Source organism: Phyllopteryx taeniolatus, unplaced genomic scaffold (genome assembly GCF_024500385.1).
Source record: "Phyllopteryx taeniolatus isolate TA_2022b unplaced genomic scaffold, UOR_Ptae_1.2 contig_126, whole genome shotgun sequence".
In the NCBI taxonomy this organism is placed as follows: Eukaryota; Metazoa; Chordata; class Actinopteri; order Syngnathiformes; family Syngnathidae; genus Phyllopteryx; species Phyllopteryx taeniolatus.
In genome coordinates, this window is record NW_026903048.1 from 33,162 (window position 1) to 47,072 (window position 13,911).

The 13,911-nt window shown below is 43.9% G+C and overlaps 2 non-coding genes across 2 annotated transcripts; both read left to right on the forward strand.

Annotated features, from left to right (window-relative positions):
* The first annotated feature begins 10,880 nt into the window (after nucleotides 1-10,880).
* On the forward strand, nucleotides 10,881-10,953 carry trnat-ugu (transfer RNA threonine (anticodon UGU)). The gene has a single exon. It is a non-coding gene; the product is annotated as a tRNA-Thr (tRNA).
* Nucleotides 10,954-12,591: 1,638 nt separating this feature from the next.
* On the forward strand, nucleotides 12,592-12,664 carry trnat-ugu (transfer RNA threonine (anticodon UGU)). Its single transcript has one exon. It is a non-coding gene; the product is annotated as a tRNA-Thr (tRNA).
* The last annotated feature ends 1,247 nt before the right edge of the window (nucleotides 12,665-13,911 follow it).

Consider the following 13,911-nt stretch of genomic DNA (forward strand, 5'->3'; position numbering starts at 1 on the left):
TGTCCACTACTGTAAACACAGTAGCGTCTGGTCTTAATGAATTTAACAATGTGCGTGGGTTTGGTACGCATGCTGCTCTCTGTATTACTGCAGCTCATCACATTCTTTTTTTTATCTTCTATTTTTGTCATAAGCTGCAAGGCTGCAGACAATAGGGCCTTTCCCACGTTTAATGGTGGTTTGTCTTTTATTTTTTTATATAATTTGATTCCTGCAACGCGGCTATTTTTTGTGTATTTAACCAACCATTAAAGCCGTGTTCGGTTATCCCTGTCTCTAAATATTAAATTTTATCAGGATCCTGTTTTTTTTTTCTTTTAAATTTAATTTAATGAACCTCCAACCTTTACACTGCAGTGTATTCCTGTTTTTTATTTTACTACTTCCTTTCCCCATTTGAAAGAATTTGGTTCAGTGTAATACTACCTAGGGTCGTCTAGAACACGATTAAAAAATTGATTAAAAAAACATGATTAAAATTTACTTTCTGTGGTAATTCTCACTTCAACTCTTTCGAGTGGAGAATTCTTGCCTTTGCATCCACAAAAGTCCACCGTTTACTTTCCCACTGTTTTGGTATGGAATGAAAAACCTAGTGGTTTCCCATTTCCCATTTACACTCTCATTCAAACAGTTTTCATTCACACTGGCTCGTCAGAGGACTCCGCCGTCCTATACGGAATTTAACTACGTTTGTCAACAGCTCATTAGAGGACTCCGCCGTCCTATACGGAATTTAACTACGACGCCACAAAACTTTCCTAGTTTCTTTATTCATTAAACACGGAATTTAAGTACGTACAGGACTCCGGCGTCCTCGCGGAATTTGTCGGACTCCGCCGTCCCTCCATTACTTGCCAGTGACTAGTATTACACAAGGTTTATTAAACACGGAATTTAAGTACGTACAGGACTCCGCCGTCCTTTTTCCTAAAAAATTTTTAAAAATTTAACTCACCAATCGTCTTCAATCCTGTGGATTGTCGTCAACCTTCAGATCCCAGTTGAGGAGGACGAAGACCAGTCCCGTAAAGGGTCTTACTTGCCGTGGCCACGGTCTCTTAACTGGAAGTCGGCTCCACAACTGGAATCCTCGGGTGTGTTGACATCCAGCTGGAAGGACCAATTTAATGTTGGATTTATCTTACCCAACATTATAAAAAATAGACACAAAAGGAATGAAGACACTGGTTTCTTTTTCTCATGAGGAGGGCGTATGGGAGATTGTTCAGATCACAGCCTCTCAACACGCTCTAACCAATCTCTCCCGTCGCTCCTGCATTTATTTGAAAATAGGAGGGTTTTTCCCAGACACAATATTCTAAACAATAAGACACAACACAAAACATTGGACCAACACCTGTCACGTCCCCGACCACATCCGATCACGTCCTTGGTCCAGGCGCCCTTCCATCGGATGATGCTGAGTCATCTTTTTGAAGGCGAGACATCTAAAATCGTCCATAATACTAATGCAAGCTAAGCAAATAAATGATAACTTCTAGAATATATTTAACAGCGGTCAAGTCAAAGTCACGAGTCGCAGAGGCGCAGAGGCGCAAAGCATTGGGTTGACGGAGTCATACGAAGTCTCATCATGCGGCCGAGCGATGGCAGGTGCGGCGGAGGGGGTTTGACAGCGCATGATTACAGACACCGATGGGTTGATAGGGGTTGGAAGCCATGAGGCGTCAAACTGCCACGGGGTACCATGAAGGGCGCCTTGCATCGCCAGAGAGTCAGTCAAGTCTATTTAAAAACCTTATCCGGTCCCGCAATAGGAGCGTGACCTCCGACTTTCTTCCAATAGACTTACATGTTGTTTGAATTAACTAGATGGTCGCATGTAACGATCGCGGTGTTTGACCGGTTTTCTCTCCAACCTGAGTAACCCATTACGTTCCCACGTCAGTAAGTGGCAGGTGAATGCGAGACGTGTGTAGTTTGAGTCGGTACAGATAACCAAGGAGGTGGTTTTGTGTTTTACCGCTAAGGTTAAGGTCCCTTCTCTGATGCGTTGGTTGTGAAGGAAGGTAACCGGATGGCGGTTTGTGCCAATGGTCACTTTTTGGCCTCCAATGTAGTTTGATGTTTGATGACTGTGGAGAGCAGGGCCTTATTACAGTCCGAGTATTTAAGCTCGGGATCGTTTAGAGTTTTGCTCGCATAGGCAACGACGCGCTCGTCTTGGTTGTACATTTGGTAAAGACTACCGCTAAGGCAATGGTCCGAAAACCCTGCTTTGAGGAAGAATTGTCTCTTGCTGTCAGGATAGACAAGACATGGGGCAGAGCATAGCCGCTCTTTTAGGGACTGCATCGCGGCTTCTTACTCGTCACCCCAAACTAAAGGAGTGTCCTTTTTCAGGAGTTCGGTTAGGGGCGCGCGATATCCGCGAAGTGTTCGACGAACTGCCGGGAATAATTACACACACCAATAAAACTGCGAAGTTTGGAAACATTAGTGGGGGGCCCTGAATACGGCCGGATTGGGGTTCGATGCCATTCGGGCAATCAGGAGGCCGACATAATTGACGGCACCAATTTCCCTTGAGGAGGGAGATTTTGGCCCCGGCGGTTGCAAGTTGGGATAGGACGTGGTCAATTTCTGCCAGGTGGGCATCCAGCGAGGGACTTCTCATCATGATGTCATCAACGGATGAGGTTGCCTCTGGCTGCAGCGTCAGGGCAGGCCTTATTGAGGAAAATGTTGAATTCAGTCAGTGGCAAGATGGCGCCTACCAGTGTGGTCGCCTCGGTAACGCGCTCTCTAGTATTGTCTTTGTTTTCGTGTTTTTCGTCCGTCTTTGGAGACCTTACACGACTCACTTACACAAGGGGAGACCTGCTAACCATCAAGGAGTCTACTCCAGACTTTCTGTCACCAACTTTCGAATATCCGCTCAGTTTTTTCCCAGAGTTACTCACCGGAGCGGCGTCCGCGGTTTTCGGCGCATGGAGACGGAAGCGGCGCCACAGAGGGAAGCGAGCCGGCATTCAGGTGAAACTCCGCAAGAGAGGACACAGATTGGCGTTCCCGTCGATCCACCTCGCGAATGTACGCTCCCTACCCAACAAAATGGACGAGCTTCATCTTCTGTTAAAGACACGTAAAGACTTCGGACGTTCCGCGGCCATGTGCTTCACGGAGACCTGGCTTTGCGACGCTGTACCCGATGCCGGCATTATGCTTCCCGGTTTCCACATTCATCGAGCGGACCGCGACATGGAATCATTGGGGAAAACAAAGGGCGGTGGGATATGCCTCTATATCAACGAAAAATGGTGTACGGACGTCACGGTGATCAGCACACACTGCAGCCCGCATTTGGAGTCGCTATTCTTAAATTGTAAACCATTCTACTCGCCACGTGAGTTCGCATCATTCATTTTCGCTGGCGTCTATATTCCGCCTCAAGCTAACACGAACGCCGCATTGCTAACGCTCGCCGATCAAGTCAACGAAATTGAAAAAAAACACCCCGACTCACCCCTCATTATTCTTGGGGACTTTAACAAACCTAAACTCAACCACGAACTCCCTAAATACAAGCAGCACATCGACTGTCCTACCAGGGAAAATAATACTTTAGACCACTGCTACACCACGGTAAAAAACGCATACCGTGCTATACCTCGTGCAGCCTTGGGCTCGTCTGATCACTGCTTAATTCACTTAATACCGACGTACACGCAAGAACTTAAATGTGCGAAGCCTACAGTGAAAACAGTCAAAAAGTGGACAAATGAAGCCAAGATGGAACTTCAAAGCTGCTTAGACTGCACAGACTGGAGTGTCTTTGAAAATTCAGCTGGCAGCCTGGATGAATATACGGACACTGTTACATCCTATATCAGTTTCTGTGAAGAGGTCTGTGTTCCAACAAAATCATTTCGCACATTCAACAACAATAAGCCGTGGTTCACTGCTAAACTTAAGCAGCTTCGCCAAGCTAAGGAGGACGCATATCAGAGCGGGGACAGGGCCCTGTATAATCGAGCTAGAAACCAGCTGACCAAAGAAATTAACATTGCAAAGAGGATCTATACAGCAAAGTTGGAAAAACAGTTTAGCGCAAACGACTCTAAATCAGTCTGGCATGCATTCCAGTCGCTGACTAATTACAAGCGACGATCCCCCCAAGCTGAGAACAATAGCACACTAGCCAACGACTTGAATACCTTCTACTGCAGATTTGAAAAGGACAGTTTCACACCACACACCAATCCGGCCGCACCCGCGACCACAATCACACCTCTGACCTCTGCGTTAACCATCCATGAACAGGATGTGAGACGCATCTTCAAACAACAAAAGATTAACAAAGCGGCAGGCCCGGACCACGTGTCTCCATCCTGCCTCAAAGTCTGCGCGGACCAGCTCGCGCCAGTCTTCACTCAGATCTTCAACAGATCACTGGAAATGTGCGAAGTTCCATCCTGCTTCAAACGCTCCACCATCATCCCAGTCCCCAAGAAACCTGCAATCTCGGGTCTGAATGACTACAGGCCTGTCGCTTTGACATCTGTGGTCATGAAGTCCTTTGAACGTCTTGTGCTGGACCACCTCAAGAGTGTCACAGGTCCCCTGCTGGACCCCCTGCAGTTTGCCTACCAAGCGAACAGATCTGCGGATGATGCAGTCAACATGGGACTGCACTTCATCCTAGAACACCTCGACAGTGCAGGGACCTACGCGAGGATCCTGTTCGTGGACTTCAGCTCAGCGTTCAACACCATCATCCCTGAACTCCTTTCATCCAAGCTTCTCCACCTCAGCGTCTCACCTGCCATCTGCCAGTGGATTTACAGCTTTCTGACGGGCAGGACACAGCAGGTCAGGCTGGGGGAGGCCACCTCAAAAAAGGACAAACTCCGACTGCAACGGACAATCAAAACTGCTGAAAGGATTGTCGGTACCCCCCTACCCACCCTTGAGGACTTGCACGCTGCCAGAACTAAGACAAGGGCGTGCAAAATCCTCTCGGACCCTCCCCACCCTGGTCACCAGCTCTTCCAGCTCCTTCCCTCAGGTAGGCGCTACCGATCAATGCAAACTAGAACTAGTAGACATTCCAACAGCTTCTTCCCTCTTGCAATCAACTTCTTGAACAGCTAACTTACAATTCCATTACAACAAGCTGGCAATTTTTTGACTTGAGTTCGTTGTCACATTTCTGTATTATGTATTACTCGTGCACTCACTGTAGTTGTCTCGCCGTGCTGCACTATTTGCATATAGTGGCCACTCATGCCAGAGTAGTATCTGCTCCATTTGCACACTGATTGAGGAGTATCTGTAACATTTGCACAACCACTGTCCCAGATTATCGCACTACTCGTCACTTTAAACCGCATACACTCCTTGAAGTCTCAGTGCCCTTTGCACAATGGTCATTGCACCGGACTATTGCGATATTAGCCATTCGAACTGAGGACTCTGCATCTTTTTGCACAATTGTTGTTTGTTGTTGTTTTTTGTTAATGTCTTTATGTCTCCAAAGTGTTCTGTAAATTGACTGTCTGTTGTACTAGAGCGGCTCCAACTACCGGAGACAAATTCCTTGTGTGTTTTGGACATACTTGGCAAATAAAGATGATTCTGATTCTGATTCTGATTCTGAGTTGGCGTAGCCAAATGGACACCTGGTGAATGTGTATTGCTTGTTGGCAAACGTGAAAGCCAATTTGTGCTGGATCCACTGGAATGGTCCAAAAGACGGAGGCTACATCGATCGTGGTGAAGAATTTAGCATTGCGCACTTTAGGAAGTTCTTGTTCGAGCTGGGCCATAGGCCAGCGGGACAAGGGAATTTGAGTGTTTAATCTACGATAGTCGATAGTGGGCTGCCATTTACCGTTCGTCTTTAGAACTGGCCAGAGAGGTGCCGAGTAGGTGCTATTGCATAGCCGAATAATGCCTTTGTCTAAACATTTATATGGTTTCACTGTTCTAACGGCCCTCTGAGGGAAATCATAACTACAATGCGGCCCGGGACAAAAAAAGAGTTTGGCACCCTTGCTTTAGCATGTCCCCCATCAGCTAAGTGGTGTCTCAAATGACTGTGTATGTCTGGGAGCAATAATGGCTACACACACCCCTAAAGATTTGGTCTTTAAAAAAAAATAAAATAAAAAAAATGTAATATTTTTTTTTTGAAAGGCTAATGCATGTGAAAGGCTAATGCATGTGATCTGGGAAATGAGTCCAATTATTTTTTTCCCCCTGTTGCCTCCTTCTGTTTCTGTTGCCTTGCCATTTCCAGCAGTACCTCTCATCGATCCATACATTTGTGTTTACCGAGAACATGTGGTCAAACTTTTGTGCTCTCTGGCCACATTAGATTTTTAAAATTGACAGAGGCAGTTCAGAGATGCAATTAAAAAATCATAAATAGATAAAATGAAAACTTCCAATTAACTAACCAATTATTTGTTAAATTTATAAATACAATCAAATTGTTTATTTTACTAATATGTTTGTATTTTATTATTTATAATTCTTCATAATACATGAAAAATGAAATAAATAACTTTTAACTTTCTAATTTTAGTGGAAAAACACCTGCTGAATTAATTAATTAATTAATTATTATAATAATTGTAATAATCAATATTACAGGACTGATAATGTAAGCGCTCGCTGGACCAGATTAAGGAGCGGAACAGGTGGCTTGTGGACCAAACTTTGCCCACCCCTGACCTAGAAAAAAAGCATGCTGATGAGTGAAATGTCAAGGAGAATGTCAATCTCCCAAAGATGGCTGAACAATTTTCTTCTGGATGAAAAGATGGTTGATTATGAAATTATATGAAAATATTTGTGTTTCATCTAAAGTTACGATTGGGTGCGGTTGAAGTTTAAATATGCAAAGCTACAAACATCTGCAGCATCAGTATTAACAAATACAAATTACACTGAATATGATACAACAGGCAGCACGACTGGTTCTCACGACTGGTTAGCACATCTGCCTCATAGTTCTGAGGACCGGGGTTCGAATACCGGCCGCGCCTGTGTGAAGTTTGCATCTTCTCCCCGTGCCTGAGTGGGTTTTCTCCGGGCACTGCGGTTTCCTCCCACATCCCAAAAACATGCATGAATTGGAGACTCTAAATTGCCCATAGGTGTGAATGTGAGTGTGAATGGTTGTTTGTTTGTGATTGGCTGGCGACCAGTTCAGGGTGTACCCTGCCTCTCGCCCAAAGATAGCTGGGATGGGCTCCAGCACGCCCCCGCGACCCTTGTGAGGATAAGCGGAACGGAAGATGAATGAATGAATGAATTATACAACACCAATGAAAGTGTCAGCTAATAAACATAATGTTTGCCTTCATTCAGTGAGCACCAATTTAAGCAGTAACAAAACATATTAAAACGACCATAACTTGTGCAGAGGATTCTGCTGTCTGCATACTGTAAATGAAGCTTCATTCCATTCAACTGTCTTTCTCAGAATCTGAATCAGAATCAGAATCAGAATCATCTTTATTTGCCAAGTATGTCTAAAGAAGTAAGTAACTTCTTCAGAGCAGAGCTTGAGCTGAAGATAGATGAGGAGTTTTTCTGGACAGATTCTCGAGTTGTGCTTGGGTACATTAAGAATGAAGCTCGACACTTTCATGTTTATGTTGCTAATCGCGTCCAGAAAATAAAACACTATAGATCCAAGAGAATGGTTCTACATTGAAACTGATCAAAATCCAGAGGATCATGCCTCTAGGGGTCTCAAGGTGGCAGACCTGATCGACTCAAACTGGCTCTCTGGACCTAAGTTTTTATGCGATCGAGAAATTGACACAAAACAACATTCCCCAGAGGTTCTTGTTGGGGACCCAGAGGTAAAAGTCCTGAAGACAAATGCCCTTGAGACAGACAGCTCTCTTGAGAGGTTCTCAAGATTCTCTGACTGGAATATTGCCCTCAATGTTCTTGCAAGGATTAAAAGAATGGCAAAGAGAGACAAGTCAGAGCACATGAGTGTGGAGGAGAGGAAAATGGCTGCCTTTGTACTCATCCAGGCAGCACAAAGAGAGGCCTTTGAAGAAGAGCTGAAATGGTTCGGTCCAAAATCAGCTAAACTACCAAAAACTCATAAGATGTGCCAACTTGATCCCATCCTTGTGAACGACCTGCTTAGGGTCGGAGGGCGGTTGAGAAAGTCTTCTGCATCATTTGAGCCGAGACATCCAGTGATCCTTCCTAAGGAAGGCATTGTCACAAAACTTATACTCGACCACAATCACAAAAAAACACAACATCGAGGCTGAGGCCAAACATTGAACAAACTCAGGGCCAATGGTTATTGGATACTAGGTGCCAGTAAGGTAGTGGCCAAACATATTAAGTGTTGTGTCACTTGCAGAAAGGTGTGTGGAGCGATCCGGACAGTCAGGAGTGTTATGAGTTCTGTCTTGGCAGAAGCCGCAGGAAGGCAAGATGACACCTCATTGAGAAGATTCTTCGACGAGGGCATGTCGATTGTGAACAATCGGCCACTCACTACAGATAGAATCAGTGACCCCACAAGTGTTGAGCCTTTGACACCTAATCATTTGCTCACGATGAAATGTCTCTGCCCCTTCCGCCTCCTGGCAAATTTGTTACGGAATATTTGTTCGGCAGAAAGAGGTGGCAGAGGGTGCAATATCTAACAGAGCAATTCTGGAGCAGGTGGCGCAAAGAATACTTGGCCAACATAAGCCTAAAACAGCAGGGGCATGCACCTAAAAGAAATGTGCAAGTTGGGGATGTAGTGATTGTCAAGGAGGACAATATTCCCAAAAATGAGTGTAAATTGCCCAGAGTAGTTCAGACAAGTGAAGATGGATGGTCTTCTGCGAAAGGTTAAGATCAAATTGGACAGAGGAAAGAAAGGTGAACGTTTGAAGCAACTATCCTTTCTTGAGTGACCAGTTCAAAAACTTGTAATACTAGTCGAAAATGAGTCCTAGACTATAGCGACAAGGAGCAAAAATCTGATAACACAAATGCAAAAGAGTGGTTTGCAAGTTTGAAGATTACAGGAAGTCCTCGATTTACGAACGAGTTCCGTTCCTACGCTGGCGACGTAACACGAATTTCCGTGTAAGTCGGATTTCACCGTTAAAGTCGAAATTTACGGCGAAATACTTCTGTTACAGGTATTGTCCCAGGTGACTGTGACAGCAAGCTCATTGTGTGTGGGCATGCGCGTCGATATGTGAGTGAGACGGCACTGCGCAGGCGTCATCCGGCGGGACTGTGAAGGAGGAAGGAGTGTGCATCGGTGCGAGTGTGTACAGTAGCAAGTGTAGGGCCCGCGACCGGGGAAGAGTATCGATTAGCAGAGGACCCGTTGATGTTGAATGTGCAGTAATAAAGCCATTAAAGTAGCAAATCGGTGCTTCGTGCCTTTTTTGTTGCCACCACCCATCTCAGCTGTGCAACGAGAGAAGGGAGTTAACCCCTGCGTCTCCCGACCACGGTCAGGTGACCATAACAGGAAAGGTTAACACTTCGTATGAAGAAACAAAAATTAAGATGCTTTACTTCAGAATCAGAATCATCTTTATTTGCCAAGTTTGTCCAAAACACACAAGGAATTTGTCTCCGGTAGTTGGAGCCGCTCTAGTACAAAAGACAGTCAATTTACAGAACACTTTGGAGACATAAAGACATTGACAAAAAACAATTGTGCAAAAAGATGCAGAGTCCTCTAGCACTTAGAGCAGTTTGAATGACTAATATTGCAATAGTCCGGTGCAATGACCATTGTGCAAAGAGTGCTGAGACTTCAAGGAGTGTATGCGGTTTAAAGTGACGAGTAGTGCGATAATCTGGGACAGTGGTTGTGCAAATGTTACAGATACTCCTCAATCAGTGTGCAAATGGAGCAGATGCTACTCTGGCATGAGTGGCCAGTATATGCAAATAATGCAGCATGGTGAGACAACTACAGTGAGTGCACGAGTAATACATAATTGGCCCCACAGAAATGTGACAACGAACTCAGGTCAAAAAATTACCATTAATGCTGAGAGTGTGAAAAAAGGAGGGCGAAAAAGGCAGATACTCCCGGCGCACAAACACAGACAAGCACTATGCACTACCTACGCAGAAACACTATGGTGCTGGGGACAAAATGGCTGAGGCACGGGCGTCGTGAAGTCGAAACGTAGGTCGAGTACATCGTAACTCGAGGACTACATTGTTTTGATGTTGAGGCGGCATGACTAGATGGTTGATTGTCAATTCAGAGAAAATTACAAGATTTATTCTGTTTAACATATGGGTGAATATAGATTTTGTAATTTCGGTGGCAGTGTAGCTGTCACAAAAAGTGTTTCTTTTTGGACAGAGTTTTATGTTCATGCAACATCAAGGTGCAAATTGTTAACCATTGTTAACCCTAACCCTAACCCTGGATAGGCTGACAGATGAGGTTAGACTGGAATCCCCGTGGACCGTGATGTTTGCAGATGACGTGATCTGCAGTTAAAGCAGGGAGCAGGTGGAGGAACAGAAACATGGAGGCATGCACTGGAAAGCAGAGGAATGAAGATTAGCCGAAGTAAGACAGAATATATGTGCATGAACGAGAGGGGTGGTGGGGGAAGAGTGAGGTTCCAGGGAGAAGAGATAGCAAGGGTGGAGGACTTTAAATACTTGGGGTCAACCGTCCAGAGCAATGGTGAGTGTGGTCAGGAAGTGAAGAAACGGATCCAAGCAGGTTAGAACGGGTGGAGGAAGGTGTCAGGTGTGTCATGTGACAGAAGTCTCTCTGCTTGGATGAAGGGCAAAGTTTATAAAACAGGGGTGAGGCCAGCCATGATGTACGATTAGTGGCACTCAATTCTGTAAAATTCGGTGTTAGCACATGAGCTGATTTACTAACAGAAGGTCTCATAGCTCAGTGGGTAGAACAATGGTCTTGTAAATCTTAGGTCGTGAGTTCAATTCTCACTGTGACCTACCACCCAACTACAGTTTCTATGCTTATGCTAACCATTCTTGAGTTGGTAGTATACGTTCTGCGGCCATTTTTGCTGAACATGCTAAGGCATCATTTTGTAGCCCTGATATCAGTTCCCCCATGCTCAGTCATCCCTGCATTATGAAGTTTTCTCAAGTACAAATAACCATATACTGGAACTATCATGCACTATTTGCAAGCACTCCCACCCATATCCTCAGCCCTGGTCTTGTTAACCATGGGTCGTGATTTCAACTCTCACAAGTTTTTGGTTTATGGGCTGTGATGCGGATGTTGCTTTTGGCACTTCAATGATCTTCTGTCATCGTTAGTTCTGTGTTGGCTTGTTCACCGAAAGGATTACGCAAGACCAAAGAGTGAGGACTCATTCCTCAGTGGTACGAGCCATGGTCTACAAAGCCAGTGGTTGGATTAACCAAGAAAATATACTGGAATAAGTGATGCAGTTGTCCTTAGAATACCTCAAAAACCTGCAGGTCAATGTTTTGTCTCATCCAATCAATGTTGTTGGATTTTCAGGTTGTCTTTGGATTTTCAAAATGATGACCATGGCAATTAAAATAGACCAGGCTAATAGCTCATAGCTCAGCCGTTAGAGCACTGGTCTTGTAAACCAGGGGTTGTGAGTTCAATTCTCACTGAACCCTGTTGGCAATCTAAACAGCTGCTATCTATTATGTGAAACAGGATAACTCCACCCAACTGTTACACTCTGCAGTTGTCATTGGAACAGCAACCTTCTTCTCATCAGTCAATACTCACAATCTCTGAACCATAAATTTCCATTTTGGTCCTACTGAAGGTCAACAATGCATGAACAAGAGAAACTGTATTCCCTCAAACTGACAAATACAAAGTGCTTTTTAAACACACACCGACTACTCGCCACTACGAGCTAATCTGGGACATATTATTCTGTGGCAACAAAATTAGCACTTTCACAAAAATGCTAACGCTAGCCTAGACAACAAGTGCTTAGATCCCTGGTATAGTAAACCAGTAACTAAATGAGCATGTAAATATCATGCGCAAATCAAGCCTCATACATTTGTATTTCTGCTGCATCTTCAGCCTTTGCTGCATTTGCATCTTTGCGCTAACTCACAAATGGGGTTTAGCATTTGTTTTATTGTTGTTCTCGTGTTATCGTTACGTTATTTATTTTTATTTTCTGATTCTATTGTGATTTCACTTCAAGACTTATTCGGCTAATTCGGGACTTTGGGTATCGAATTTCGTGCAATATCATGTGTAAATGTGTGTTGGTAAGACAATTTAATTCCTTGAAACCTTGTTTCTTAACAAGCTGACAATGCACTTTTGCCAACTTTGTGGTTGTGAGCTCTTTAACCAAAATGTTAACTTAGGCCACGCCTGTGTGGAGCTTGCATGTTCTCCCGGTTCCTGCGTGGGCCTTCACCAGGTACTCCTGTTTCCTCCCACATTGCAAAAACATGCATGATAGGTTAATTGAAGCCTATAAATTGCCCATAGCATGTGTAAATGTGTGTTGGTATGACAATTAAATTCCTTAAAACCTTTTTTCTAAAAAAGCTGAAAATTTGCCGTGTTTGTTAGATAGTTAACCAAAATGGTAACTCTTACATGAAAAGAAAGGCCTCATAGCTCAGTGGCTAGACCACTGGTCTTGTAAACCAGGGGTCGTGAGTTCAATTCTCACTGAGGCCTAAAGTCAAGTTTCACGTTTGTTATCCATGATGATAGCCAAGGTAGGAAACTAGCTTCCTGTACAGCCCTTTTGAGCGTGTCAAAACCCATGACGTACTCTGTCATCCCTTGCTAACATACCATTAGCACTATGGTTAACAAACTGATCACAGACATTTCCAAGCTTTGCTCTACCTTTTGTAAAATTTGGTGATAGCTCATGAGCTAAAATACTAACAGAAGGTGTCATATCTCAGGGGCGAGAGCACTGGTCTTGTAAATCAAGGGTCATGATTTCAATTCTTACTGGGGCCTACCACCCAGATACAGATTCAATGTTTATGCTAACAATTCTTGAGTTGTGGTTTCTTTGTAGTCTAATGGATATTTATTTTGAATTACTATCGTTCAGTCGAATAGAGCAAAGTTTTTAAACCATGGAAACTACCAACATCACACTCAATTGCTCTTATCCTGCCGTTGCCTACGCTAAAACCCAAGGTCTCATATCTCTGCCGTTAGAGCACTGGTCTTGAAAACCAGGGGTCGTGACTTCAATTCTCACTGTGGTCTGTTGGCAATCTAAACAGCTGCTATCTATTATGTGAAACAGGATAACTCCACCCAACTGCTACACTCTGCAGTTATCATTGGAACAGCAACCTTCTTCTCATCAGTCAATACTCACAATCTCTGTACCATAAATTTCCATTTTGGTCCTGCTGAAGGTCAACAATGTATTCCCACAAACTGACAAATACAAAGTGCTTTTTAAACACACACCTATGACTAGCCACTACGAGCTAATCTGGGACATATTATTCTGTGGCAACGAAATTAACGCTTTCACCAAAATGCCAACGCTATCCTAGAGAACAAGTGCTTAGATTCCTGGTATAGTAAACCAGTAACTAAATGAGCATGTAAATATCATGCACAATTCAAGCCTCATACATTTGTATTTCTGCTGCATCCACAGCCTTTGCTGCATTTGCATCTTTGCGTTAACTCACAACTGGGGTTTAGCATTTGTTTTATGGTTGTTATTGTTGTGTTATCGTTAAGTTATCTATTTTTATTTTCTGATTCTATTGTGATTTCACTTCAAGACTTATTCGGCTAATCCGGGACTTTGGGTATCAAATTTCGTGCAATATCATGTGTAAATGTGTGTTGGTAAGAAAATTTAATTCCTTGAAACCTTTTTTAACAAGCTGACAATGCACTTTTGCCCACTTTGTTGTTGTTAGCTTGTTAACCAAAATGCT